Raw genomic sequence first — 27,640 nt, forward strand, 5'->3', positions numbered from 1 at the left:
TTTCAAATGTCTGTAACTGTAATTATCTTTGCTTATATTAAATTCAGTTTCGCTGGATGACTTAGAATGCTGATATTCAAATAGTTTTTTGAAGCTCAGATTTCAGGCTTTGTTCAATTCTACTTAGAGTATTTATTGCAACTAATCATTATTCCACCTGCCTCTGAGCCACCTTTTACCTCGTAGTAGCAGAGGTGAGTCCAGTCTCAGGCAGGAAGAACAAGGATGTGTTTGGCAGGTAAACGGATTAGTGAATCTACATCAAGGGATTGAGTCAGCAGTTCATACCAACAGAGCTAGAGCAATGCTTTTTGAACTATGGGCAGCTGTCCTTCCTCTTGATGCATGCATCTTTAATCATTTCCAGCATTTTCTTTTCCGTTTATTATTTTCACCAGGGAGGAGAGAGCCTTATAATATTAGCCTGTTATGTTAGCTTTCCATAGATGTGCACATTATTTAAATCATATATAAATTAGATCCATCCTTCAATAACAATTTTAAAACTAGTAAATCATCTCCTAATAATTTTTCAAAATTTAAATTACTGTTAATTTCAGATAAGGCTGATAAGCAGTGGTTTTCTTGTTCTGCAACACTCTTAACCTGGAACTAAGCCATGTTCTCTAATAACCAGGTCTCAAGGTATATGAATTTTCTTTCAATATTGGAAACATGGTTAGTGTGACCTAAAGCTCCAACTTATTATTACATACATGGAAACCAATCTAGCTAGTTCTTTCTTATTTAAATTATATTTCCTTAGAGCCCTTTCATTGTTCCTCTTGGGGAGGACTTAGAGGTTTTCTTGGTTCTAGTCACAATCAGAAAATACATAATGAATTTTGTACACATAAGAAGAAAGAAGTAGAGGGACATTATTGCTTGAAAACAAGGTGTAGCACATTTTTTAAAATTACTGTATTAAATAGAATCAGCATATGTTAACAAAACAACAGCTAAACTACCCCCATCTAAACTTCAAATGAAGACAACTGAGTAAAATGAGTAAGATGTTTTCTGACGTAATCACTGAAGTCTCAAAGGAAAAAGGGACAGTCACAAAATTACTGAGTCTGATGAATTAACTATTTAAAAGTGTGATTAAAAGCCAGTGGAAATGATAGGAATGGCAGCAACAAAGCATCCCGAATGTAGAAATAGAGGTACATTCACTGGCCAACTGGAGTAGGGTTTCTGTTATCCCAAGACTGTGTTAAGTGATTAGGAGTGAAGGCATGGTTTTCACATTATCTCAACACATCTGCTCAGTGGACGAGTAGTGGATGATACGGAGGTTGTCTGGTAATCCTAAATGGAAGAGGATATAAGCCATGAAACAGGAGAGTGAGAAAGGTGATAGAAATATGCTTGAACCTCATATGTTGTTAAGTTCTGAAGCCCTTAGGAATTTCGTCTTTTAAAATTATTATTATGTTCCTTTGTTATTTCTCCTCAAGAATAGACTGTGACTTTTCTTTCTTGTCTTCATATTTTTTAAAACAGTTTCTAGCACATTTTGTACAAAATCTCTAGGAAAATTTTAGAGTTTCTTTAAATTCTTAACTCAGTGTTTTTCAAGGCAAACCATTCTGAATAAAGGAACACAAAATTTCTGACATATTTGAAGTATGTAAAAACTCTAAATTACCTGGATCCTAATGAATTATAGATGCAGTTTAGGTAGCTATTCTAAAAATTAGGAAGGTCAAATACTACCTCTTTGTTTGGAAATTCCACCTCCGTGATTTGTTCATGATAGCCTTTTTGTGAAAAGGGTTTTGACTGTAAAGAATGAATGAATGAGTAAGCAGTTTTTATTAAACAAGCTCAACTTTGTTCTATTGCTGCTGTCCCTTTGTTGTTGTAATGTATGCTTCTAATTCATGCAATACCAACATGTTTTCCTTCTCTTCAAGAAATAAGCTTTCCTAAAATATTTTCACTTCTAAACAATGTGGCGTATATATTTGAAATTTTCTTTGAGTTAATAGAGGTCTACTTTAGGGCATTATCTAGAATATTGATAAAAATCTTTTTAAATACCCTCAAAGCTGCTTGAACAGGGGATGCAGGGTAGTCAGAAATAGAACTATACCTGCTCTTTTCTTACTATTTATTGAATATTTTCTAAATATAAAGGGGGAAAGATGATATAAATATTATTCAAAAGAAATACAAAGGAGAAATGCTTGACGTGATGGATACCCTGTTTACCCTGATGTGATTTCACAGTGCATGCCTATGTCAAAATATTTCCTGTAATCCATAAATATTACACCTACTGTGTACCCACAAAGATTAAAAATGAAAAATTTTTTTCCAGGGTATATGGGCGTATACTTTCACTTTACAGTTGTAGAAGTTGGATGCCTGAGGTTTGGATAAATTACTGCTTTCACAAGTCAGATTCCTTTAAAACTGGTTGGGGTTTTTGAGAATGCATCCAGTGTATCTGCTCCTGCTCTAGTGAAGAAGTCCTCGACTGCTGCTACTTAGGACAAAATCATCATGGTACATGGAAGAAACCCGTAAAAGGACCTGTAAATATTAGATTTTTCTGACTTGTTCACTTGCCTCCTCCTCCTTCCCATCAGTGGACTTTTTTTTTTAGGGTCTATGTGCAAGCAGTTTTATTTTTTAAATATATTCATAAAAGTTGCTTTTTCAAAGGAGTCTAAAATGCCTTTCATATTTGTCATTGTTTTCTTTAAATCTAGAACTCTTTTGGAAGGGATATGTAACTTGTGATGGCATTGTTATAGTTTGGAAACTGTATTCATCTGCTTCTTCAACTTAAAATAACAGTACTTTCAGATCCTGAAAACTTAACTAGTTGTCTTTATTTATTTTTACCCCACTACACCTTATGTACCTTAATCAATAGGAGTTCAGACTTTATCCTCTTGTTTTTGCTGCATTTCACATCTTCAAAAATCAACAACTCTGTCATTGCATTCCAGACACATGAAGCCAAGTTTAAGAAACAGTCATGAATTGGGATTTTTTTTTTTTCTCCATTTAACAAAATTTACTTTAAAAGTAGCAGGTAAAATAACCCCAAATCAATCTGTTACAAGGAAATGTCATTTTATGTTTATATGGCACTTTTTGTTTTCAATGGTTTTAAAGTTGCAAAATGGACGTTCCATTCCACTGTGGTAGTGTAATGCATTTTCAAAGGAAGAAACCGAAGCCTTGAGGTGTTAAGTATGCTGTCTGCAGTTGCACAATGAACATGGCAGAGACAAAATTAGAACTCAGTTTCTAAGTTTTGTTTTCTTTCATCTGTCTCTCTTTTACATATTTAATTCTCAAATTAGAAGTGTGATGTACTTTCAAATTTAATTTAGACCCCTGAAAAATACTTTTTTTCTGTGATACATTTTTGCTTACTTTTCTGTAATCTAAGTGATTATTTTCAAAAAGTTTTAAACAGTAGTTAGAAATATGAATGAAACAGAAATGCAAAAAGAAGCCTCCAAACTGATAGACTGGATTCTGGTAAAACTAAAACACTCATGGAAGTTTTGTTATAAATTTTGTTCCAAGAACTGACCTTATTCCTCTGGAAATGACATCATGATGTATCACTAAATGGTCTACTTTATCATGAAACTTGAGACTACCACATGGGATAGAATATTTAAGTTCCTGAACTTAATGACTTAAGTTTTCTTGAACATTAAGGTATTCAGTGATTACTCTCACAGGCTTACAAGATAATGAAAAGTCTAATCTTTAGCTGAATCTTCAGTCATATAATATGTAGTCAGATAAGAAGTGAATGGACAACCAAATAGTTAAGTAATGAGCCAATGGAAAAATGAATGAATGAAACTGACAAGCAAAGGCTTTAATGGATTCATATTAGATATTATGGTTTTATGCTTGATACATTATAGAATTCAAATAAAAATGGAAAATATCTCTAGGATATCAATTATTCAGCCATGCCAAAGTTATTCAGCTGCTTTAAATCATAACCTTCTTACTTCTATGATGTTATACAAAGGAGAGAATTCAAATGGAGGAAAATGACACATGGGAAAAAGTATTCATTGTAACCCTATACATTTGATCCCCAATTTTTTTTGGAGAGGTGTGTGGGGGACGGAGTCTCACTCTGTTGCCCAGGCTGCAGTGCAGTGGCGCGATCTTGGTTCACTGCAACCTCTGCCTCCCAATTCTCAGAATTGTTCAAGCAATTCTCCTGCCTCAGCCTCCCAAGTAGCTGGGATTACAGGCGCATGCCACTATGCCCGGCTAATTTTTTTGTAGAGACGGGGTTTCCCCATATGAGCGAGAATGGTATTGATCTCCTGACCTCATGATCCACCCGCCTCCACCTCCCAAAGTGCTGGGATAACAGGCGTCAACCACTGCGCCGGCCGTGATCCCAAATTTGAAGCCCTAGAGATTCTTAACATTTGGGAATTTGTTAAGCAAATACATTCCTGGGATGAAACTTTTTACAGCTACTTAAAATATTGATTAGACCAATAGTACCATGTGATAAAAGAAAGAACAAGAGCTATGGGATCAGAATAAACTATATTTTTCTTTTTCTTTCTCTTTTTCTTTTCTTTTTTTTTTTTTTTTGAGACAGAGTCTGGCTCATAAGCTACAGGCAGGAATGCAGTGGCTTTGATCTCAGCTCACTGCAAAGTTCACCTCCGGGTTCCATCATTAAGCCTGCCCATAGCCTCGATAGCTGGGACTACAGGCACCATCCCACTCTTCCCGGCTAGTTCACTGTATTTTTAGTAGAGCCCGGGGTTTCACTGTGTTACAGCCAGGATGGTCTCAATCTCTGACCTCGTGATCCAGCCAGTCTCGGCCTCCCAAAGTGCTGGGATTACAGGCTTGAGCCACCGAGCCCGGCCAGAATAAACTATATTTGAGTCCTCTGTCACTTCCAAAATGTTCAAAGAGCAACAGGTCTGTGCTCTGCCGGAGGTTTCTTTGCAGAATCCTCCCTGACCGACATAGACTACTTATCCTATTTTGTACTGAGATTCAACACTGTACTTGCAGATAAACCAATTTAATTTTGAGAAGTAATCTGACTAAACACTTAAGAAAGGAATGAATGGAATCAAATAGGCCACGATCAAATTCTGGCCACTTACCAGTGGTACCACATTGGGTACATTACTTCTTTGAAGCTCAGATTTCTTGTCAATAAATTGCTGATAATTATACTGTTTACCCAATGGATGATAAAATGGCCTGATAGGTACTAGCACTGAGCTAGGTATGGATTTGGTATTAAGTACGTAGTAATTGTTAGCACTGTTGTTGTGTGTCTTATGCTAATCTAAAACTTTTACTCAAAAAAGATTTTAGTTGGTCATTTATGCTCAAACTATTACTTCTTAGTACACCAAACACCCTGTATAACCAAACCCCCAATCCAACTGCCGGGCCATTTTTCCTAGTAACATTTCTTGTATAAGCCAGCATTTTTGGAGTTACTAGTCATTTCCCCCAAACTGTGTGAATTCCCACCCTGAGCCTTTCCTCCTGCTCAGCCCACAGACTACGTGTTTTCTCCCTCTTCTAGATTTTCCTGTTGAACCGTCCTTTTCCTTCAAGGTTTAACTCAAGTGGAGCTTCCTGCTGGAAGACTTCTATAAAGCACTCAGTATTTACCGTCTTTTTCTCCTGTGTTTTTATAGCACTTTGTATTTGATAGAATGCTTCGCACTTTCCGTAGATCATAATTTCTATATCTGACTCTCTACCATATATTAAACTTTTTGAAGACAGAAGCTATTTCTCCCTTCATTTTTGTAATTCTTTTAACAACTTAGTAACTTGCACACAGTGGATACTTATAAAATATATGTCAAATTAAATTCAAGTGACTGAAAGCTCTAGAAATAACCTTGTGTTACCCTTCTTGACACAGATGTGCCATTTGAAGTGCCCATTTGAATATGATTTTTTAAATGTTTACGTATTGAATTTTCACGTACATAAAGTTGGCTCTAAAAGGCTGAAAGTATTGGCATACTTGACACAGAATCACTCCCTCCCCCACCACACTTCATTTTAATTTATTGCACAGATAGAAAGCTAATGGGTACAATTATATGGATATAATCTTTCCATCTGGGCTAGTTCATGAACAAAGCATATTAGGTAATTTACAAGTTCTGTCCTGGCTTGCTTAAAATAGTACCTGTAACATTTTGGGAAATTTTTACTAGCTCAAGAGAGGGAGAAATAAATGAATTGATTTACATGGTCGATTTGGAAGACTTATGGATCCTCTAGAAAGAAAATAAACTCAAGTTTTCAAATATAATATCTTATAATTCTCTCTTTAGAAAGGAAGAAATTGTAGTTCTTTAAAACTGATTAACTATGAGGATGGTAAGATTGGGGGAAAGGATAGGTGAAAACTTGGCCTGAACATGAGTGTCAGCTGATGTTGAAAGAGTTTCTAATTTTAGTAATTAAAATAACATTTTTTAATAGCTTCACCCATTGCCACATAATATTAATTAGGCCTCCAAAGACAAGAAAAGCTCGCTCCTCTGTGAACCATTTTTACAGGAATCTCTGTGCCCTCTTAGAGTTTCAAGTCTATGACTTGAGTGATTTAAACTACAAAATTCTGTGTTTATGTGTGTGTCTCTCTCTCTGTCTCTCTGTCTCTGTGTGTGTGTCTCTGTCACACACACACACAGATACACACACAGACATACACGCACATAATTTTCTCCCAAAAAATTTACACACAAATTAATGGCGTGTTCCTTTTTGACAGACTTTGGCTTAAACCTTATTGTAAAATATTCTAAAATGGCTGATGATATCTACCTACTAACAAGGACTCTGTAATCAATAACCCAATCAAATTCTCAAAATGCTTAACTATAATCTTAGGATTTTTAAATATCCTGATTATTTTCACTTGGTACTTCATATTGAATGAGTATCACCAAGATCCAACTTGACAGGCTGGGCGCAGTGGCTCATGCCTGTAATCACAGCACTTTGGGAGGCCGAGGCAGGCAGATGACCTGAGGTCAGGACTTTGAGACAAGCCTGGCCAACATGGTGAAACCCTCCCTCTACTGAAAATACAAAAATTGGCTGGGCCATGGTGGCAGGCACATGTAATCCCAGCTACTCGGAGGCTGAGGCAGGAGAGTCACTTGAACCCGATAGGCAGAGATCTCAGTGAGCCGAGTTCTAGCCACTGCACTCCCGTCTGGGCGACAGAGAGAGACTCCGTCTCAAAAAACAAAACAAAACAAAAACCAAAACAAAGATCCAACTTGATTGAAAAAAAAAAAAAGGCAGAGGCTGGACTGCCCGCGTGCGGTGGCTCACGCCTGTAATCCTGGCACTTTGGGAGACCGAGGTGGGCTGATAACCAGGTCAGGAGATTGAGACCATCCTGGCCAACATGGTGAAACTCCGTCTCTCCTAAAAATATAAAAATTAGCTGGGCGTGGTGGCAGGTGCCTGTAATCCCAGCTACTCTGGAGGCTGAGGCAGAATCCGGGAGGTGGAGCTTGCAGTGAGCTGAGATTGCGCCACTGCACTCCAGCCTGGAGACGGAGCCAGACTCCGTCTCAAAAAAAAAAAAGGGAGGGGGGGCTGGACTTGCCAGAGTTTGGTTGGCAAAGAAAACCCATCAAATTTTAAAATTATCAAAGTCAGAGTAGACTTTGAAAAATCTTTATTTCTGTTTGTATACAATGGTGAACTTAAACAATCTATGAGAATTTTGCATAAGGTCCAATTCTCCTTCTTCAGAACTGGAGAAGAACTTATTTATATATTACATATTTTTCTTTAAATAAAAAAGGACAAATCAGTTCCTATTGAATCTTAATTTGGAAATATTGTTTGATTGTGGAAGATTCTAGAATGCATGTTAAGAATCTGATCTTGTCTATGAGCCCCTTCCCTGTTTCACTCCATGTTCTCTCCAGTCCCACCTTCCAATATTCTCATCATGTTCTACTTCATCCAAAAAGACTAAACTTTTCACCCTTCTCTGAATATGCATTTTCATTACTTTCCACCTTGCGAAATTCCAAACTACTTTTAAATATCTACAATTCTATCATTTCCCAAGGAGACTTATGTACTATTACAAATAAAATAGGCATATAAATAATAACTAATATAAATAAAAGCTGCCTTAATAATTACAAAACCTTTATTAGGATTTAAAAGCCCTTTCTAAATAATAATCAAACATAATTTTAGAGCTAGTTTAATGGCAATTATATTTAAATACATACTTTAAAAATGTATGTTGTGACTCTCTTAACACCTAGCTCTAAGAAATTAAAACCATTATCACAATATTTTATATATAATATGATTAACAAAAACTTGCAACATTAATAAAATGCCATGTTTTTCTACTCTTTAAAAAGAGTCAAGCTAATATCAATGTACTAAGTAATAAAAGTAAAATATGTTTATAAATAGACGTGGAATATTCACCAATCTTAGAACTTTCTCCTTCAGTCTACCAACTCAAATCTATATGAGAAACCTATTTTTAGTTTTTGTAAAAGAATAAAGCCTGGCACCCATTTTTAGTTTAGCAAGCTCATAGTGACACAGAGAGCATTTTTCTATAGAGTTTTCATAGCATATGTTGTATGGATCACATACTAAATATTTATTTTGTAATTTACAGTCTAGAGTAATTATGAGAAAAGAAACTGGGTAAAAAATATCAGATCAAACTTTGATAATAATAAGTTTAAGTAAGAAACTAACTTGTGAAATTTACATGTTAGCTGGGTGTATTTCAAGATATCATCTGTTGGGAAACACCTGAAACAAGTTGTTTTCTAATAAGATTTACCCCCCCATCGCCCCCGTTTTTTTCTTTTAGCTGAATTGTTATGGGAAAACACTTTTGTTTGGTTGGTTTTTTTTCTGAACAAATATTTGTGTGACAGTTTCTACTGCTGTTGGTTCAGTTGACATTCTATCATAAATAATAAAAATTCTTCGATGTTTTTACTCTTACAAATATAATAAATCTTCACTTATATTAACATATGTAAATTGTACATATATAATACATGTAAATTGTCATATGTTACAGATGCTTTAGAAACGTGGTATATTTGAATAACTATATGTACATCACAGAACCACAGTATTCTGGAATACATGTGAATTAAAATGATTAAAATGTTTATAAACTGAAAACTCAGTCATGTGAATTTACTTATGAAGAATACCTTAATATTACAGTAGAGACAGAGTATGGGAGATGTTTAATTTTAGTACAATTTTAAAGCAATGATATGTTTCACTGGCTGCTTACTTTTAAATTATATATTCATAAACTCAAGCAATGTTCATTCACAAATTTTTCCCTATAAATTTAGCTTTCTTCTACTAATCAAAGATGTAAGTTAGTAGACTCTAGTTATTTCTGGATTGCTTGGTTCATATCTTAAAAAGGAGAGATTTTTTAAAATGGTGTTTACTCAGAAATTAATGACATTTTTTAAGGGAGAAAATTTGGGATTTCACATTTCAGAAGTAGTAGTATTGGCAGATGTATATCAGGATTTTAAAAATTCCTTGCAAAAATATGCATTTTCCACCTAGCTGGAAACAACATGAAATCTACATTCTATGGGAGATCTAGAGAGGTTGTGTGCCTGTCTAGATCCCGTTCCTTCACATCCTACAGTGAGTTAATAACCAGTGGTGGACAAGAATGCAGATCGCCTGCCTTTTGGGTAGGTGTAATTTTTCATTACCCTGAAAGTCTTAAAGGTAATCTTCAGCATATTGAATACTTTATTATATGTTAAATCACATTTCTAACTGTTCCAGATCATGTTTCTATAGCCTGTGTACACAGTGATTGACACATAAAAATCACCCACACTTAACAAGTTGAACTTAAACATCTTTGTATGAATTTAATATCTAATTGTGAATTGCTACTCACTACGTGATCACCATCTGTCATTCAAAATGAACTGAGAACTATACATGATCACTATTTATTAGTTCAATCTTTTTCAAGGCAGAATGCCTAAGGAAGTTACTGGTTATTGATTCACTATAATTGAAATGCCCACACATTTGAAAAAAAAAAAGGTTAAATAATGAAAATAACTTGTTTCCCTGTATACTGATTTAACTAAAGAAAAAAAAGTAAAATGCATTTGTGATTCGCTTGTACATTGTCTAACCACAATAAAAACTTACTTGAGAAGTTCATCAGACATATATATTTATTTCATAAATAGGTATCTTTTGGATGGCTTTTGTGAAGAAAATGATGCATTGGAGTTGATATACTGTGCATAATATAAATGCCAATAATACATTTATTCTTCTAGATTTTTATTTATTCTAAGTTTATCCAATTATTATGTAGGGCTCTTTACATCAAAGATTGACTGCCTCTGTTTTTGCTTTGAGGAGTCTTAGCTTTTGCCCTATGTCCAGTTACGTGTTTCTGAAGCAGAGCAAAAGTTGTTGGTGCTTGTGGGTTGCTCTCCTTCTTGTGCCAGAATCACCTCCCTGCAAGACTGCATGTGGAACATTCCTAACCCTCATTTGTTTCTCCCAGGACTCTGGCTCCTTTGAGGGATTTGCCTGCCTAGCTTGATGGAGGTATTCCAGCTCTGCTTTCTTTCAGATAATATTTCTTATTCATTTTATCTAAATAGAGGATTATATTAGCTAAACACGATTGAACTTGAGATATGAGTAGGTACCTTTCTAGTATCTGGTTTTGTTACAGGTTCTTATGGTTGATTTTCTGCCTGTAATGTAGTATTCTAATACAACCGTCCTTAAATAGCAACAACTCCTAGGAAAAAAGTTTCGAGGAAACCTATGCAAGCTTTTTGAAAGAAATTGGCATTTAAGTGCTTAATTCAATTAGCAACTCATAAAGTCTATATTGACTAGGATGCAAATAGCCTTTATAAGCATTAATTTCATGACATGAACATTTTGTAGAAGTGAATGTAGAGTTTGTAGATCCTTAGGCAAATCTTCACTGTCAGTTGAATTTATTTAAAGAGCTTTTCTGGTCACCTTTGAACCTCAATGATTTCTCCAGATGTACAGAAGTGAACAATGTAAAAATCTTGCTGTTTCAGCAGAACTGATTCCAGCTGGCTGGGAACTGGATCTGCAAGTCATTGGTTACAGCTGTGTTTCGATTTATGTGATGGTTGAAAAAATAAATTACCCGATTAGATGGCTAGAAAGAGGACTCTTTGTTTAGCCCTTGTGTGGGGACTGAAAGTGTTTATGGTGCTGTTTTCTACGCAGCCTTTGCAAAGTAAGCTGGACAAATAGACTTATTCAATGCTTCTAAGAAATGTTGCATATTCAGCTTTAATTCTTTACTAAAGAAACTGTATTTTTTTATAGTGCTGTCATCCAGCAAATGTTTGAAAGGTCTAGCATTTAAGAGAAGCAGTACGTTTTCTGTCCTACTGAGCACTGCATTTAGTAATTGAAAAGCAGTTTTCTTTTGTTTAATGTGTACTTTAAAACCTGTCTTTGCCAGGCACAGGAATGGGAATACATTCTCTCTTAAACTCAATCGTTTATAATAGCAATGTATCTGAACATAAGTTCTAACTTAACCCTTTTCCTCAGTGAGTTATGGCTAGTGTCACATAAGAGAAAATACATTAATTAAATTGCTATATAAAGAAATATAGTCAAACATGACTGTAAAAAAATTAGCATGCCTGTGGGCCACCTGGGCTATGAGACTGTAGAATTTGTGAATGTTTTCTTTGTTATCAAAGTAAAGCTTTGTATGGAGAGTTTGGAAGAGTGTTAATCAGCATATAACTTTCCAGGCTAGTAAAAGTCAAAATGCTAACTCTTGGAGCTTTGGTATACAGAGCCTAACAAAATACCTCCCCAAAGAGACTAATATACTAGCACTGTCTTGTGTGAGGAGTTTTTTGTTTGTTCTATTGTATTATTTTTCTCAGGTAACTTAACTTGGATCATTCTGTTTCCCAAGTTATGAGCTGTCAGAACCAATGAATTGTTTATAGCTCAGCCAGTTCTACTGTGGCGTTAAAAAAGTGAGCGGGGGCTCTGGAAAAGATGGCTATGATGATGTGTCTTCATCATTATTTTCTCAAACACTGATTTGCTAAATGATTTCAATATTTTTTGGAAGATTTTTTTTTTTCTTTAATGCTTTCTAAACTCCTGAAAAGGGCCCACATTCTTCAGTGAACTTGAAACTGAGGCCAAGCACTTGACTGGGTGTCACAAGGTCTCCTAAGTTCAGTAGCAGTTCAGTGTGGGGAACACCCAGGCATGGGTTATATTTTCCAAGAAAATAGAAAATTCTTTGTCTATTTCCTTTCTTAAACAGCTATGTATTATGGAATGTAAAGATGCGGAATAAATAAGCATAATGTGTCTAATAGGAGACAAAGGTGGGATTGATCTGTCTTGAATTGAAAGACAGTTTTGCTGTTAGGCTATTTTCTTGATCAATGGAAGTATACCTTCTAACCCTTCGCAAAATCAATACAATTGATTGGAAGAGATAGAACAAAGCATGAGAATGCAAAATACACTTGAACTTTCATTGTTCAGAAATATTTAAATGATGTTTATAATGCTTAGAAGCATTTTCCACTAACTCCATGTAATGGAAGCTCCTTTAACCAAGATTGAAGACCTAAGTAATAGAGTTTGAGAATATGCTGTAGTGGCATCTTTCATGGAATAACATGGTTTTGTTTTGTTGTTGTTGTTGTTGTTGTTGTTTAAGTTAAACTCATCTCACACTACTTATACTTCTAAAAGTGGGAGCAGTTTCTATTACTGAGCATGGAGATAGCAAAGTGAAATTCAATCTTGAAAATAACGTGTATAAATTATTTTAATATATAAAACTTAGAAAAGAAAAACTATCTATAAAGAGAGAACACTTTTTAATTTAAAATAATTTACTCTATATTTTGTGCTCCTGCTGTCATGATTAGTAGATAAAGCGTTTTCTTATGAAAAGAACCCTACAAAATTAGCATATTTTTTCACATGAAAGAAAACTCTAAAAATCTAGAATAAAAATGATTATGCACAGCCAGTATAATACCTATCCGTTAATAACTTTATTCCCCTTCAATTAAGGAGCACTTGAAAATGAATATTTTTTTTAAAACCAAAACAGATGTTTTTAAAGTTTTTGCAAGTTGATAGAGAATTTTTAACCCATGCTTCTCCTGTTTTTCTGGTTTCCTTTGTATTCCAAATTTCAGAAATCCACTTAAGGAGGGTTTATAAACTATATATCTTATCCTGACAAATTTTAAACTCCTTATTAAAGCTAAAGTGTGTCTATTAGATCAATGAATCCTAAAATGTTTTTTTAATCCACATAGGCTAATTTTTGCAGTCAACCAATGAAATTATGAGGTTTTCTCCCCAGTGCTTATGCCATAACTGTGTATACACATTTTTAAATCTTAGAAAATTACTATCTTTTTAGTTATGAAAATATTTTATACAGTATTTCAAATAATTAAAAATTTCAATGGAAATAAAGTAATCCACATAAAAAAATCTAGTATAGCATTTTGAAGTTGCCATATTATGTAGCTAGTGTGAAATGATACAATTTGTGTGTGTGTGTGTGTGTGTGTGTGTGTGTGAGTTGGAGTTTCACTCTGTTGCCCAGGCTAGAGTGCAGTGGCATATCTTACCTCAGTGCAACCACTGCCTCCTGGGTTCAAACAATTCTCCTGTCTCAGCCTTCTGAATAGCTGGGACTACAGGCGCACGCCACAATGCCCAGCTAATTTTTGTATTTTTAGTAGAGATGGGGTTTCACCATATTGGTCAGGCTGATCTCGAACTCCTGACCTCAGGTGATTGACCTGCCTCAGCCTCCCAAAGTGCTGCAATTTCTGGAATGAGCCACCACGCCCGGCCTGAGATCATACAAATTTTTGAAATTCAGCTATGAGGTGAGATATCACAGGGATATAGGAAGAGGTTATGTCATTAGCTTTACTGCGGATAAATGCTACTGGACAGTTGTGATGATGATTAAATTAGATAATTATGTAAACAGATGTCTAAAGAGTAGAGAGTAATTACCAGGATGTCTTTCCAATTGTGCTGTCCTTCCGCTGCACAGGATTTTAGGGCTAAATTGGGCTTTGGAGATGACCTAGTCCTGTCTCCTCATTTTAAAAATAAGAGAACTAAGGTTCCAAGAGCTAAATGACTTCTCCAAGATGATAAACATTATTAATTATGGAACTGGCACTAGAACCAGTTTTTCTCACTCCTGGATCCGTTATTTTTCTACTTTCTCACTTTGTTTCATGGTGTTGTACATAGCCTACCATATGGAAAATAGTATTTTTCTATAGTTACGTTACTTAAAACATAAATTTTTACTGATCCTGTACCATAGTATTCAGAGTCTAAATAAGACAGTAATTCTGAAGTCATTTGAAGCCTTCTCACTTATACTCATTCTTAAAAAGCCAGGATTAATTATTTTCTCTCTCACCTGTTAGGAAGCACATCAACCCAGCAGAAACATTTACTTATTAGTATGTATAATATGGAGAACTATTGAAAAATACTCTTCCAGATTTGTGTGTATGTGTGTTTTTTTTTTTGTTTTTTGTTTTTTTTTTTTTGAGAAAGAGTCTCGCTCTGTTACCCAGGTTGGAGAGCAGTGGCATGATCTCGGCTCACTGCAACCTCTGCCTCCCGAGTTCAAGCAATTCTCCTGCCTCAGCCTCTAGAGTAGCTGTAACTACAGGTGTGCACCAACATGCTCAGATAATTTTTGTATTTTTAGTAGGATGGAGTTTTGCCATGTTGGGCAGGCTGGTCTTGAACTCCTTACCTCAGGTGATGCACCCGCCTCAGCCTCCCAAAGTGCTGGGATTACAGGAGTGAGCCACCTGGCCTCAGATTTGTATATAATTTGTTAGGGTATAATTTTTGTGGTCTCCAAATTGCCCTTCATTATCATTCCCTGCCTTTTCCCTGAAAGAGAAACACTCGGCCAGCATCCTCAAGACCTAGTTGTTCGTATGTGTGGTTGCACAACAAAGTTCACATCACTTTTAGCTCAAGACCTTCCTCAAGTTCTTCTTCTTGCTCTGTTCCCTCATCTCAGTGTCATCTCTGTAGTGTGCTTTGAATGGGGTCCCCTTGTGGATACCGATGACAGACAGACTAGATTGGAAAGTGGGTGGTACACTTGCAGAGAGCAGAAAAGGGGAGGGCAAGAGGAAAGAAAACAGGGAAGGGAGGGCATGAGAAAGATTACTAAAATGAATTACAATCACTTTTTTTGTATTACCAAATACAAGAATGAACATTAGATTTTTACATGCCAGGATCATTCCTAAAAGGAGGAGAAATCTCTGATTATTTTTCCATGGTAGCTGTGATATTCTACACTTACGTATATCAAAAGAAAGAGAAAGAAAGTAATTTCAGGTTGACAAACCTATTGCACCCCGGTCATAAAGTGCCTGAGTTTAACACTGAATCATTTTCTTGTCCAAACACCGAAATCTTAAAAGAAAATATAGGTCAAGTTTTGTTTTGTTTTTTTTTTTCTGGTTAAAAACCAATGATATCTTTCATTGTGAACCTTTTAAAGTAATAACTCATATAAATTTACATTTTACATTTAATTTTGCTTAAAATAATTAGTTCTAGAATCTGATTTGTAAATCAAAATTGTCATACCAAGATATACACACACACACGCACACACACACATACTCACAAACACACTCATATCATCTGGGTTTTTTCCTCAGTTAATTCCATAGAAAATTCCCAACCAGGGCCGGGTGCAGTGGCTCACGCCTGTAATCCCAGCACTTTGGGAGGCCAAGGTGGGCAGATCACAAGGTCAGGAGTTCAAAACCAGCCTGGCCAACATGGTGAAACCCCGTCTCAACTAAAAATACAAAAATTAGACAGGCATGGTGGCACGCTCCTGTAATCCCAGCTACTCAGGAGGCTGAGGCAGGAGAATCACTTGAACCCGGGAGGCCGAGGTTGCAGTGAGCCGAGATCGCGCCATTGTACTCCAGCCTGGGTGACAGAGTGAGACTCCATCTCAAACAAAAACGAAAACAAAAACAAAAGAAAATTCTCAACCAGTTCATCCTAGTCCACAAGAATCTGATTTTTGTCTCCCTTGCCCTTTAATTACTATTTCTTGTCTCCAAAAAAAAAAAAAAGGTCTGCTCCTAACTGCTGATTGCTCCTTAACAGGATTTTTAGAAAAGATTTTTTTTTTTAACTTTTGCTACTCACACTACTATTACATCACTTCTTTATTGAAAGCAGAAATATGTAATATGTGTTGTTTGGCTCTAAAAAGAGAATGACTCTCATTTCTGGAAAAGTTAGACAAATAAACACCTCATATTTATTTGGAGACTTTAGCTTGAATAGTTTTCTGTGTCTTCTGATAGTATTGTTATCAACTACTTCAAAGTTAGTATCTATATACCCTTTTTCCTTAAGTAATCATGCATATTTCCAGACTATTAGTAAATAAAAACAATGGATACTCTTCAGTCAAAAGAAATTCTGTTTATTTTAGACCTTCAGATAAGTCAACATAGTTTCATTCTCTTAAAAGAGACTTGAAAGAAAATATTGAGATCCAATAATCTATTACGCTATAAAACTTTTCACGAGGAAAATTTAAGTCAACACTCTCCTATGACACTTTCTGCAGGGTTGGAAATGTTTTATATCCAGGCTGTTCAAAATGGTATCCACCACCATGTGCCCTTCTATACATTTGAAACATGGCTAGGGCAACAACAAAAAAAAAATGAATTTTCACTTAAATTTAAATTTAAATATCTACACGTGACTGGTCACAGCTTATTGGAGAATGCAGGTTAAGTAAAACAAAGAAAAAATGCAGGTAATAATATATTCTGCACATCCATGAATTTTGAGTCAAAATTTGAACTGTAGTTGATTTTTTGTCTTTTGTCTTCTATCCTTCTTACTCCAAATGTCACTAAAGAAATTAAATATGATCCCCTTCTTAGCACTGATTTCAAATGGCATTTGTAAGAAATAAAAGATTCCTGCCTTAGTAGTAAGGTAGAAGGCAGGTTGTATGAAAGTATTTCAGAGTAGTCAGTTATTACTTCCTTTAACTGAAAATATTTTTTGATGTTAAATTCAGATCTGTCTTGCTTATTTTTTAGAAAGTTAACAGAACAAATCTCCAAAAACATAAAAATAGTTGATCTTGCAAGGCAATACTTGCATTATACGACTTAAATTAAATGTAAAAGAGCATCAAAATTTTACTTTGTAAATATTTTAGCCACAGTCAAAGTATAAACTCTGATTTAGGGATGCTTTTGTGTTGATGATAAGATGCTAAGAATTAGAAGAGACCTTAAACCTGTGTATATGACAGTGGTAATTGAACTCATTGATTACAACATCTTCTTTCAAATAAATATTGATTTCATCAAGTCTGCATTCCCATTGGCCTTAACGGAAGTCCTACCAGAAGCCTGTGTACTCGGACCTGGCTAACCTCTATCTGGATATAAATATTTTAAATGTGTGGCCATTCAGTTATAAGTATGATTTTTTTTTTTTTGCAAATATTTATTCCTCTTGATTTTCTAAACTCCTCAGTTAATATCATTATGCCTTCTGTAAAGTTAAGGCCTGTGTATGTGTCTATCTCTGTACGTAATAGAGAGATAGCATGGATTAGGGGGAAAAAAAGTTGTATTTGCATTTGTTGTTTCTGACTCACAGAACTAGGAGTGCAGTGCTCGTTAGGAGTCCACAGAGCTGGGATATCAGTAGGCAGTTGCTGTAAGCACATGTTCAATTATTAAAATAGTCGACATTTTATGTCTGATAGCCATAGCAAGGTCATGAGATTAATTTATCCAAAGTATTGTGGACAACTGTCTAGAAAAATAAATAGCATAAAGGATACAGATGCCAAGAGCTAAAAAAGAAAAAAAAAAAAAAACTTAGGTCTGAGCAAAGGGAGATTAAGAGATGACCGATTTATTTAATCCACATAGGACAGGAAGAAGTCAGCAGGAATCTCAATGTTAATGACAAGTATTTTCAGCTATGCTGCACATGCGTTAATTTTTGTGTTAGTTTTTCATTAGATTCTAAGCTTGTTGAATACTATTCCTATTCTTCCAGGTCAGAAACTTAATTTCGTATTTGATTGTTGCTTCAATGCTTAGGGATTTTTCACTATCTGTTTCTTTCTCTCCCTTTTCATTCTTCCTTTCCTTCTTCCCATTTCTGTGTTTCCCTTTCTTCTTCCCTCTGTTATTATTTTCCTTCTTGCCTTTCTCTCTTATTACAGTATATTCTTAATTCTGTTTCCTTCTGGTGCCAACTTCTTTTTCTATTTTTGTTGTTGCATTTGAGAGGTTTCTTCTTCTGCTTTCAAATCAGGAGCCTGTAGGAACTCATCTTAGAGATACATACCCTACTACCGATGCTTCTATCTCTTTATAGGTTGTGTGATGTTTTCTTTGGAACCGCTGCGAATGGTTGTCCTTCTTGTTTGTTGCCACAGATCTGTTGCCAATCTGCTACCTTAGTTGAGCCTGCAGTGCCGCACTGCATGCTGGGATCTGTCTGTGTGAGTAAACTGAAATTTCTACAGCACCAGACAGCATTAGAGTTGGCTTGAGAATTGCCGTACTTTGCTTCCCTTTGTAGGTATTTCTTGTATGCTGCAGAGTCACTGATGGCTAGCTCTGTCTGGCAAGTAATTCAGAAATGCTGTTCATGTAGAAAGGAAAGGTAGGCAGTTTACCACACTCTGTCATTAAAGGGAGCAATTGAAGAACAAAGGAACTGAGTAAATACCTATATATTGCCTTTTGTGTTGTGAAACACTGTAGCACAAACACATTTGTGTTCAGTCAAATGTTTTACTTCCTTTTGTAATAATACATATAATAGGTTGTCTCCACATATGTACAAGAATCTATATTTTATTTAAACATATATGGTCAATGGTTCATATTTATAGGCTGCAAACATGTCTCAGTCTCAAAGACTTTTACATATCCACTGCCACACAGCTATTTGTTATTATTTTAAAAGTTCTTAAATTAAAAAAAAGTAAAATATACTAATATCTCTGTTGGTTGATTTTATTAAGCAACTTAGGATTTCAACACAGTTTAAATCATATTGATGACTCAGATCCTGGCAGGTCTTATAATTCCTGTGAAATGAGAGCACAGCTAATAAAAATATTAAGCAATTACTTTTATTAAAATCATAGGGTTTTTTTTTTCATTATCACATAGAAATGATTGATCTATACAGATTGGTCTCACTCATGTGTCTCTTGGACTGCCTGGGGGCTTCATATAGAAGTGGAAAGTTCCCTTTGCTCTTGCTTCGACCAAGGTGGGGAAAATGAAGGCATGGAATACAGTCTAGGGCTGTTAAAGAATTACTGGCATTACTACTCTCTATCACGTGTGAGCCTGGCTGCCTGCTTCCTGAGGTAGGGGATCCAGGATGAGACTGTGCCGGAGCCTGTTTCCACAACTGCATTTGGAGATCCGTCTTATTGATTAGCGGGGGAAAGGGGTGGGGATCAGGAGTGTGAGGTGAGGGGAGGACCAGCTGGCGACTGGCTCAATGAAGCACAAGACAGTTTCTTCCGGAAAGATGTCAAACAACTGAGAAACAGCCAGGGAGGAAGTAGAAAGGCGGAAAAAATGAGGAGACCCTGGAAGAAATGAAGGCATTTCTTATGAGACAGCCTTGAGGCTTTTTCCTTTTCTTTCTGTTTTTTTCTTCCATCATCTGACCTGCAAAGGCTAGAGTGACAGCGTCATGCAAATGCTGCAGTCCAGCAGGTCTGGGAGAGGGTGGATGCTAGACTGTGAGTTAATGTTAATGATGAGCGCAGTGAAAATACCAGCCGCTGCCACCCCCTGCTCACAGAAGCGCTCTGAGTCAGCATCAGATGCTTTGCCTCGCCTCTCGCTGTGTGTCTGTATGCCTGTGTGCGCGCGCGTGCTCGCTCGGGCATCCGTGTCTAGCCGAGGGGAGGGGGTGGCGTGTGAGTGCGTGGAGGGTAAAAGCCAGTCAGTCAGTGAGAAGCAAAGGTACGTTGGAGAGCAACTAAAATCTGACTGATTTCCATCTTTGGAGCATCAGATGTATTCCCTAAGGAGGATGGGTCTCCGTGATGGGGGTGGTATAATTATGTTAATGTCATATTTATGGAGGGGTGAGATTTTTCATTCTGATAATTGGTTGAATGCTATGGTCAAAAACTGTAAAGCCATATTCAGTTTTAGGGAAAAGCATGGACTTAGATCTAAGGGCTGTTTTATTTTTTCGCTTTTTGTGAGTGCTGCTTTTTTGTTTTTTTGGTTTTTGTTTTTTAACTATTTATTTTAAGCCATAAGTGATTCAGTATGGGAAATCAAAGGATAAACAGAAAGAGATCTTATATAATGATGCATTACATCATGGAGCAGAATATTTAAAGTCTTACAAGGCAGAGTAAAGATCTGGACAGGGGGTGGGGGGTGGTGGTTGGAAAGGGGTGTGGTACTAGGGTGGAGGAGGGGGGCCAGTTAGCAAATATTTTGTGCAGCATAGCTTTCCTTGCAGCTTACTTGGAAATGGATGATTCACCTGTTCTACAGGAAAACATTCTAATTCTTTCCATTTTTTTTTTCCTCCTCTTTTCCCTTTTAAGATCAACCACCTCAGAAGAGCCAGATTCCACTTCTGTGGCCAGGACTTTTATATTATGGCTGGTCCGATTGTTTTACCCTGCGTTCTATGCTACTAAACCTTGGATCATTCCTAAAGTACAAATTCTGTTCTCGAACCACAAACAAGGCTAAAAGATCGGAGGAAATTCAGTGAATATACAGGATTGGGGTTGTGTATTTTTAAAAGTATTGAGCTTTATAATGTAATTATTCAAGAAATAGAATCATGGTTTTTTTTTATGATGTTGCCAGCATTTTAAATTACATGTTTATCAAGTGGCATTGCTCAAATAACTACAGAGTATGCGTGGAAATATTTGCTGTCTGAATAGTTTGGAGATTCAAAGAGAAAAAATCAAGCTTCAGAGGTATTAAATTATGACATGCAGAAAAGTTTTTGTTTTGTTCTTAACTGCAACGGTATATATTTAAATCCGATGTAAAGTGTTATATGTCCTGGGCCCACCTTACCAGTTGTGCTGTATAGCAGTGTAATGAGAAGCAAAATTTCAATTAGGGTCCCATTAACTGGCATATAATCCTTCTTTAATGTAATAGAGGCTATGGTGTTGCTGTACAAATCTGCTAGAAGCAGATTTTAACCCATGTTTAGTCTCTTTCTATGGATCTAATGGAATGACTCTTACGTGTTCATTGTCTGCATTGTTTCTCATATTCTTCATTATTTTAAGGTCTGGAATTAGTCTATAAACGGTCGTCGTGATTACTCAGCTCATCCTAACTTTTATATATCATATATATTTCTACTTATGTATTTTAAATAGTATTTAGAGGTAAAAGCCTAAGTGAACCCAACTGTAATTTCTAAGCTATCCTTATTTCTGGAAGAAGAATTCTACTGCATCAAACCAGACTTTTCCTAGTCCCTGAGACCCTAACTTGTGAGGTATTTTAGTAACATCACAAGTCAGGCTCTTGGGACCTAGGCGGAGGGGAACCAGCAGCTTTGGACCTTATTGATTGTCTGCAGTTACCACCAGAACAAAAGAACATACATAGATTCTGCCTAGGAGAAAAGAACAATGCTTTTCCTTATCATCAGTATGTTTTCACCATGACCCAACCCCAAAAATACTATTGTCAGAAACTGTACTCTAAAGTGATTACACAGTTGCACTGAAATAGCATTTGTATTATAACGATCATACAAAAGCAATATAAGAAACCTGTGTAAGAAGCAAAATTAAAATATAAGTGTTTTAAAATGCTTCTTTTCGTGCATTTTAAGGTGGCTAGTATAAGAGGGTATCTCTTCAGTTAATGAAGAGAGGGAATTATATTTATAACTTCTTTCATATGCATTGAAATATATACATTAGCTACTTAAATAAATCCTGTATGTCTCCATATAACTATGGCTTAGACTATGTCATACACAGCTATAATCATGCTTGAGGCCTAGAAATAACATGATTTACAATCTTCTTTATTGACCCTATTAGATTTTACTACCGATTTAAGAAGAATGCTGTTTTATACTTTGTATTTATTGCCAGTGCTTTCTGAGTCTTCTATCCAAACAACATACTTTATATGTCTTAACAACTCTAACAATTCTTTTGTTACGAGAGTCCAAGAGTGAAAGTTTCATTAATAAATTGGGAAAATATGTCTCTTTAAAAAATTTCTACAGTTTACTGTGTACATATCATGGGCCTATGTGAGATAAAACAGTAAATGCCACCTATGAAGTCAAACTGCTTTGACTAGCAACTGCATATGAACTGCATAGTTTTAGTTTTATAAGAATTTTAGTTTTATCAGAGGTAACTCTTCCAACCATAAGTAATATGTCATATTTGAAAGTTTAATAGCCATTGCCACATCAGATATGTCTTTATTGGAGATAGAATCAGTATACTAAATATATTTTAAAATTTTACAATAACGTTATGAATATCAAGATTCAAAATGGAGATGACAGACTTTCCATAATAGAAGCAACAAAGTGGCTTCATTCTTTCAACTATTGCCTTAGATGGGTGCCATAAGTTATGTGTCTTCTGCATTGCTAAAATAAATTTATGAAAGTATTTTAGAATACTGTATGGAGTCTTTGTTCATCTTTTTAAAAATTTCTTATAATACCTACTTGAAATATTATAGAATACAAATCATCTAGTAGTCATAGTTATTAAAAATTAATATAACAATATCATAAACATGCATCTGTACAAAGCATGCAGAATATGTTTAAGCATGTATGTACACTGTACCTATTCAGATCCTTTATTTATATCATCTAGTTCATTTATCTAGAAGTTCTGAAATTTTAGGTGTGTGTATGTGTATGTATAAATATAAGGTTTAAAGCTACAAATGAAAGGAGGTAATATAAACAGTAAAGAGTTTTGGTAGTATTTATCTCTTATTTCTTTTGACCTGATTCTCATTGGAATTGAGTACTTTTTAAAACCATAAGTTTGTTAATACAAAGAAATCTATGTATGTGTGTCTACATGTACACAGAAGCTTGATTACATTTAATAGCAATGTTCACACAATGGATCTGAAAGTACTTCTTATATAAAAGAATATCACATACAAGTATGTGTTTACTGACACCTGTTTTAACATGATCATAAATAACATCTATAAGAGGTTCCATCATGTTAGTTCCAAAACAGTATAAGGGGTAGATGTTTATTGGCTATAGTGATATCAGATATAGGTTATTCAAATGTGAAAATTTTTCAATGTTATCATATTCATGAACCACACTATATATTAACTTCTGTCTCATAAAAGAAATATACCAAAGCTGAATTGAGAATTCAGTGATGTTTGTTCATTTTCACCATAAACATATAAAATGTTTTTTTACTGATCATCCTGCACGAATGGAACTTCTCTATGTAACCCTCCTATGTGAACTGTCTTTTGAGAGCCTCATGATAAAGCTTTTCTCTTACTTCATAAAGGTGTGTGTAGATTTAAGTGGGTGACTTTGTTTCTATAAGCCACTTTATGCGGTATGTGCATAGACAGATGCCACTTTTTCTGCATTTCTGTCTCAGCTGTCACAGGACAATATTGTTTTAGGGCTTTATGATATGATTTGGAAAATCAGATCATACTAAGCTTAAAATAAAAAGGAGAGATCTACAACAAAGAGCGAGAAAATGATGTGTGTTGCATACAAAAAAAGCAGTGATATTAACAATTCGATGGCTTCCTGGTTGGGAGACCAGCCTGAGCCAGACGCATATATTAAGGGCTGTCTGCTGCCGATGTGAGCTTGCTCAATGCGGTGGAAATGAGGAATCATCTCCTTTCTGACACCAGCTTATTTGTACATTTTAATTTCGAAATAGCCAATCACTGTTTTACATAAATATACTAACCCCTGCCTGATTCATTTTCTTTCCCATGTTGTTTGTTAATTTACTGTGAACTTCAAGTTCCTTTTTTTAGCAAAAAAAAATCAACTTCAACATCTACCAAAGACCAATGAAGTATTAGTTTTTCTTTTGTCTCTTCTGTATTGCTCTGCTCATATTGTGATACTCATGCTTTGAACTTTTAATCTCTGTAAGGAAAACATCAATTTTCAAAAATAGCATTTTTTAAAGGCTTTTAGGATCCATCAAGGAAGCCACTCTGGAATTTTGCCAAATCTAAATATGATTATATTTCATTTCAGGGTTCATGGGATCAATATCTTTTTCAGTATAAAAGTCCCAAACACTTTAGTATTCCAGTGGAACTACAGAAGAGGTGTAGAGATATTCTGAAATCATTTAAGCATTAGGCTACATTAATAATGTCTTGAAGAGAAATAAGTATCTCAGGAGAATTACAGTACCAGTTAATTACTAATGAAATTAGAAAGGGATGTTCTGCCTTAAACTCCTCTTCAAATGGACATGCTGGTACATGTGCCTAGGCTTGGTCTAATACACCTTAAATATGTAAACGGTTTTACAAGCTGTCATGTTTGGATGAGTTTGAGAAAAGCAGTATATAAAGGGTTAGCTAATGCTCAAATTTTCTTGCCATTTACACATGCAATGCAGCCTACATTTCTGTAGGCAGCAAATGCAGGCATCATTTTGATTGCCTGGATTCTTTTGTTTAATTTTTTACTAGACATTTAACTTAGCACTCAAATCCCACTGATCCCTTAGAGACTGCATTTGGATAAGGAAAACAAAGTTCCTAATATAGAGAAGTTTAAAAAAAAAAATCCTGGGCCATTGTAAACATTTGAGAAATAGACGTTTAGTGTAGCTCTGAAAATACATATGTAGTATGCAGAAACTTAGGTACCGTCATTATATATAATCATCCTATTTAGTTTTCATATCTTTCAGTGACCAACTATACAGTGAGTCGCATATATATTTCCTATATGTCTTTATTTCTTGAAAAGGTTTAGTAAAAATAGTGTAAAAATTGAGATATCTTCATAAAATGATTCACACCATTTTTTCAATGAGCTAGCTTCAATTTTCATTAAATGTTGCTTTTCTCCACATCTCTACATGTTAAATGTAACTTTATGAAGTATGTTATCAGCCAATAATATTAACTTGTATGTAATAGTTTACTTGTAGGAATTTGAAAGCAGGTGGAACTTGAAGGTAATTGAGATTAAGTGAATTTAAGATTAAATAGCTTCATTTTATATAAGCAGTTAATTTCATGCATATTTTATGGACAACTTAAAAGTGAAAAATTCTGAAAAGGTGAACTAAATTTTTCATTATTGATTTAAGTAATGTGCTTTAAGTCTGTTACCTTAATAATTAATTTCTAAACGAACAATACAGGTGTAAAAATAATCATGGGCTATATCCGTTAGGTCAAGTAAATAAGAATAAAAACTTCCTAGGTTTTGTCTTGGCCATATAAGGTTTTGGAGGTGTTTTGGGTTCTTTTGTGTTGGCAGATTTAACTTTGCCTCTTTTCTGAGAAGTTTCTCCCTCTTTGTCAATAGGTGTCTGATGATTTGTGAGCCTCAAGTGACTACTCTGTGGAATCATCTGTCCTTGCCTTTGAATTAGCTTTCCCTAGGCCTTGAGTCAACATTGGTAGTTTATACATCCAAATTGGTAGGTCTTTATGAAATCCTTCTATGTATTTGTTCCAGACATATAAGTGAAGTATCAGAAATTATAGATTTACATTGTGGTTGTTTTTACAGCTTCTGGGCATCTCTAGGAAAACCCTTGGGTGGCAATGAAACACCAGCCAATGGAAGCATTTGATTTTGTAGAATTTTGAAACGCAGTGCCTTACGTGTAGTACACTTCCTCGTCTTGGGCGTGGGAGGACCAGTGTGTAGGTAACTTACTACTGTCTTATACATCACACTAAAGCCCAGCGTGGGCATTTGTAAACCTCGGGGAGGTTTCTACTTTAGACAACATTTTTTGTTGGGGGATTACACCACAGCAGTTCCCTCCATTTCTCCCTCTCTTCCTGGCCTCCCTCCCACCCAACATGGAGCCTTTTCAACTTCTTCAAAGAAGTGGGAGAAAAAAGTAGACTCTTTATTAATGGCAGAAAACAAACTGGCTGCTGTACTTCCGAGGCAGCTCTCTAATAATAAAGCAGAGAAGGCACGGCAACAAAGAATTCTTGAATGTACTAAATATATAGGGAAGCCTATTTAAATTCACCAGAGGGGCTCAGAGGACAGGCAGCAGAAAGTTTAGAATTCAATTCAAGCCATGCCAGAAAATGAAAATGTACTTAAAAAAGGATTTCTGAAACAATTGTTCAAAGAAATGTCAACTTTTAAGGTTCTTTCTAGAAGAATGAAATTTGTACTCTAATTTGTGTGGTGACTTTCTCAATTAGAGAGGAAAAGTGATTAACAGAATCTCAAAGGAATTGTATCTTACGTTTAAAGAAAACGTGTTTTCTTTCCATAGGATGTTCTCTAGTGAGGGCCACCTAGTGCACTGACTAAAAACAACCAAATATATTTATGGGACAAAGAGATAATGTATTTTTGTTTGCAATTAGACATATAACAAGTGCTCATCTTACTTTGAAAGAAAAATATTCAGCTTGTATATTCTTTCTAGGTCATTTTCTCGCATTCAGCTCTACGATTTAAAATATTTTAATTGTAACTCTGAAAGAGCAATTTGCTGATAAATAATAGGACTATGTGTTTCTAAATTTAAGAGATGAAAAAGTGATCCCTACCTTGTCTCTTAGTGATTGAGTCAAGAAATTATCTCTGCCCATTATTTACCTATTTATAAGATGTGCTTCTATATGGAATACCCACATCTATAAGAATGCATATTTTATTAATCATAATGTTGACTTTCTTTATGAAAACTGCTTATAAAGTTTATTCAAGGCCAGTATGGTCTTGACGGATGAATGAAATTTCATGCAGGCTTTCCTAAATATCTTCTTTTAGAAGTAACATAAATATTGGAAAAAAAAGAAAAATATCGTTTTTCTTTGTCCTCAAGGATTGCAAGTTTGAAAGAGAATGGAGGCTTGGACTAGCTAGTGACCATCTTTGTTGCCATTGTGGAGAGATTCTACCTGAGATTGAAACCCACATGGAATTCGTCAGTTCCTCAGTATAATTTGGCAGTTTAAAATAAGATATTTATTGATCAATGCATCTATTCTTCCCACCCTCCCCCAAGTTCTCTCTACTGGTTCTGCCTCCTCTCTCACCTGATATTTCTCCCTCTTTCTTTCTCTTTCTCTCCAATGCTGACTTCATTCTCAGGTAAGCTTTCTGAATGTGGTGGCAAAGATGGCCATATACAACTTCAGACTTGCATCATGCGTCATCATCCTACAGCCTGTGAATCCAGAAAAAATAAACAAACAAAAAGATTCTCTTTATGCCAACATCAGTGTCAGTT

At 35.4% G+C, this 27,640-nt stretch overlaps 1 protein-coding gene across 6 annotated transcripts in view; it reads left to right on the top strand.

Moving 5' to 3' along the window:
* LOC101020164 overlaps positions 1–27,640 on the top strand; it is a 447,873-nt gene that overhangs the window by 380,995 nt on the left and 39,238 nt on the right. The window contains exon 4 of one of the 6 annotated variants that reach the window (XR_644617.3): positions 25,735–25,849. The exons of the other annotated variants lie outside the window; for them this stretch is intronic. The gene's annotated coding sequence lies outside the window, so the exon portion shown is untranslated. The remainder of the gene's footprint in view (positions 1–25,734; positions 25,850–27,640) is intronic. 6 annotated transcript variants of the gene reach the window in all.

This window comes from Papio anubis, chromosome 4 (assembly GCF_008728515.1).
Source record: "Papio anubis isolate 15944 chromosome 4, Panubis1.0, whole genome shotgun sequence".
NCBI lineage: Eukaryota > Metazoa > Chordata > Mammalia > Primates > Cercopithecidae > Papio > Papio anubis.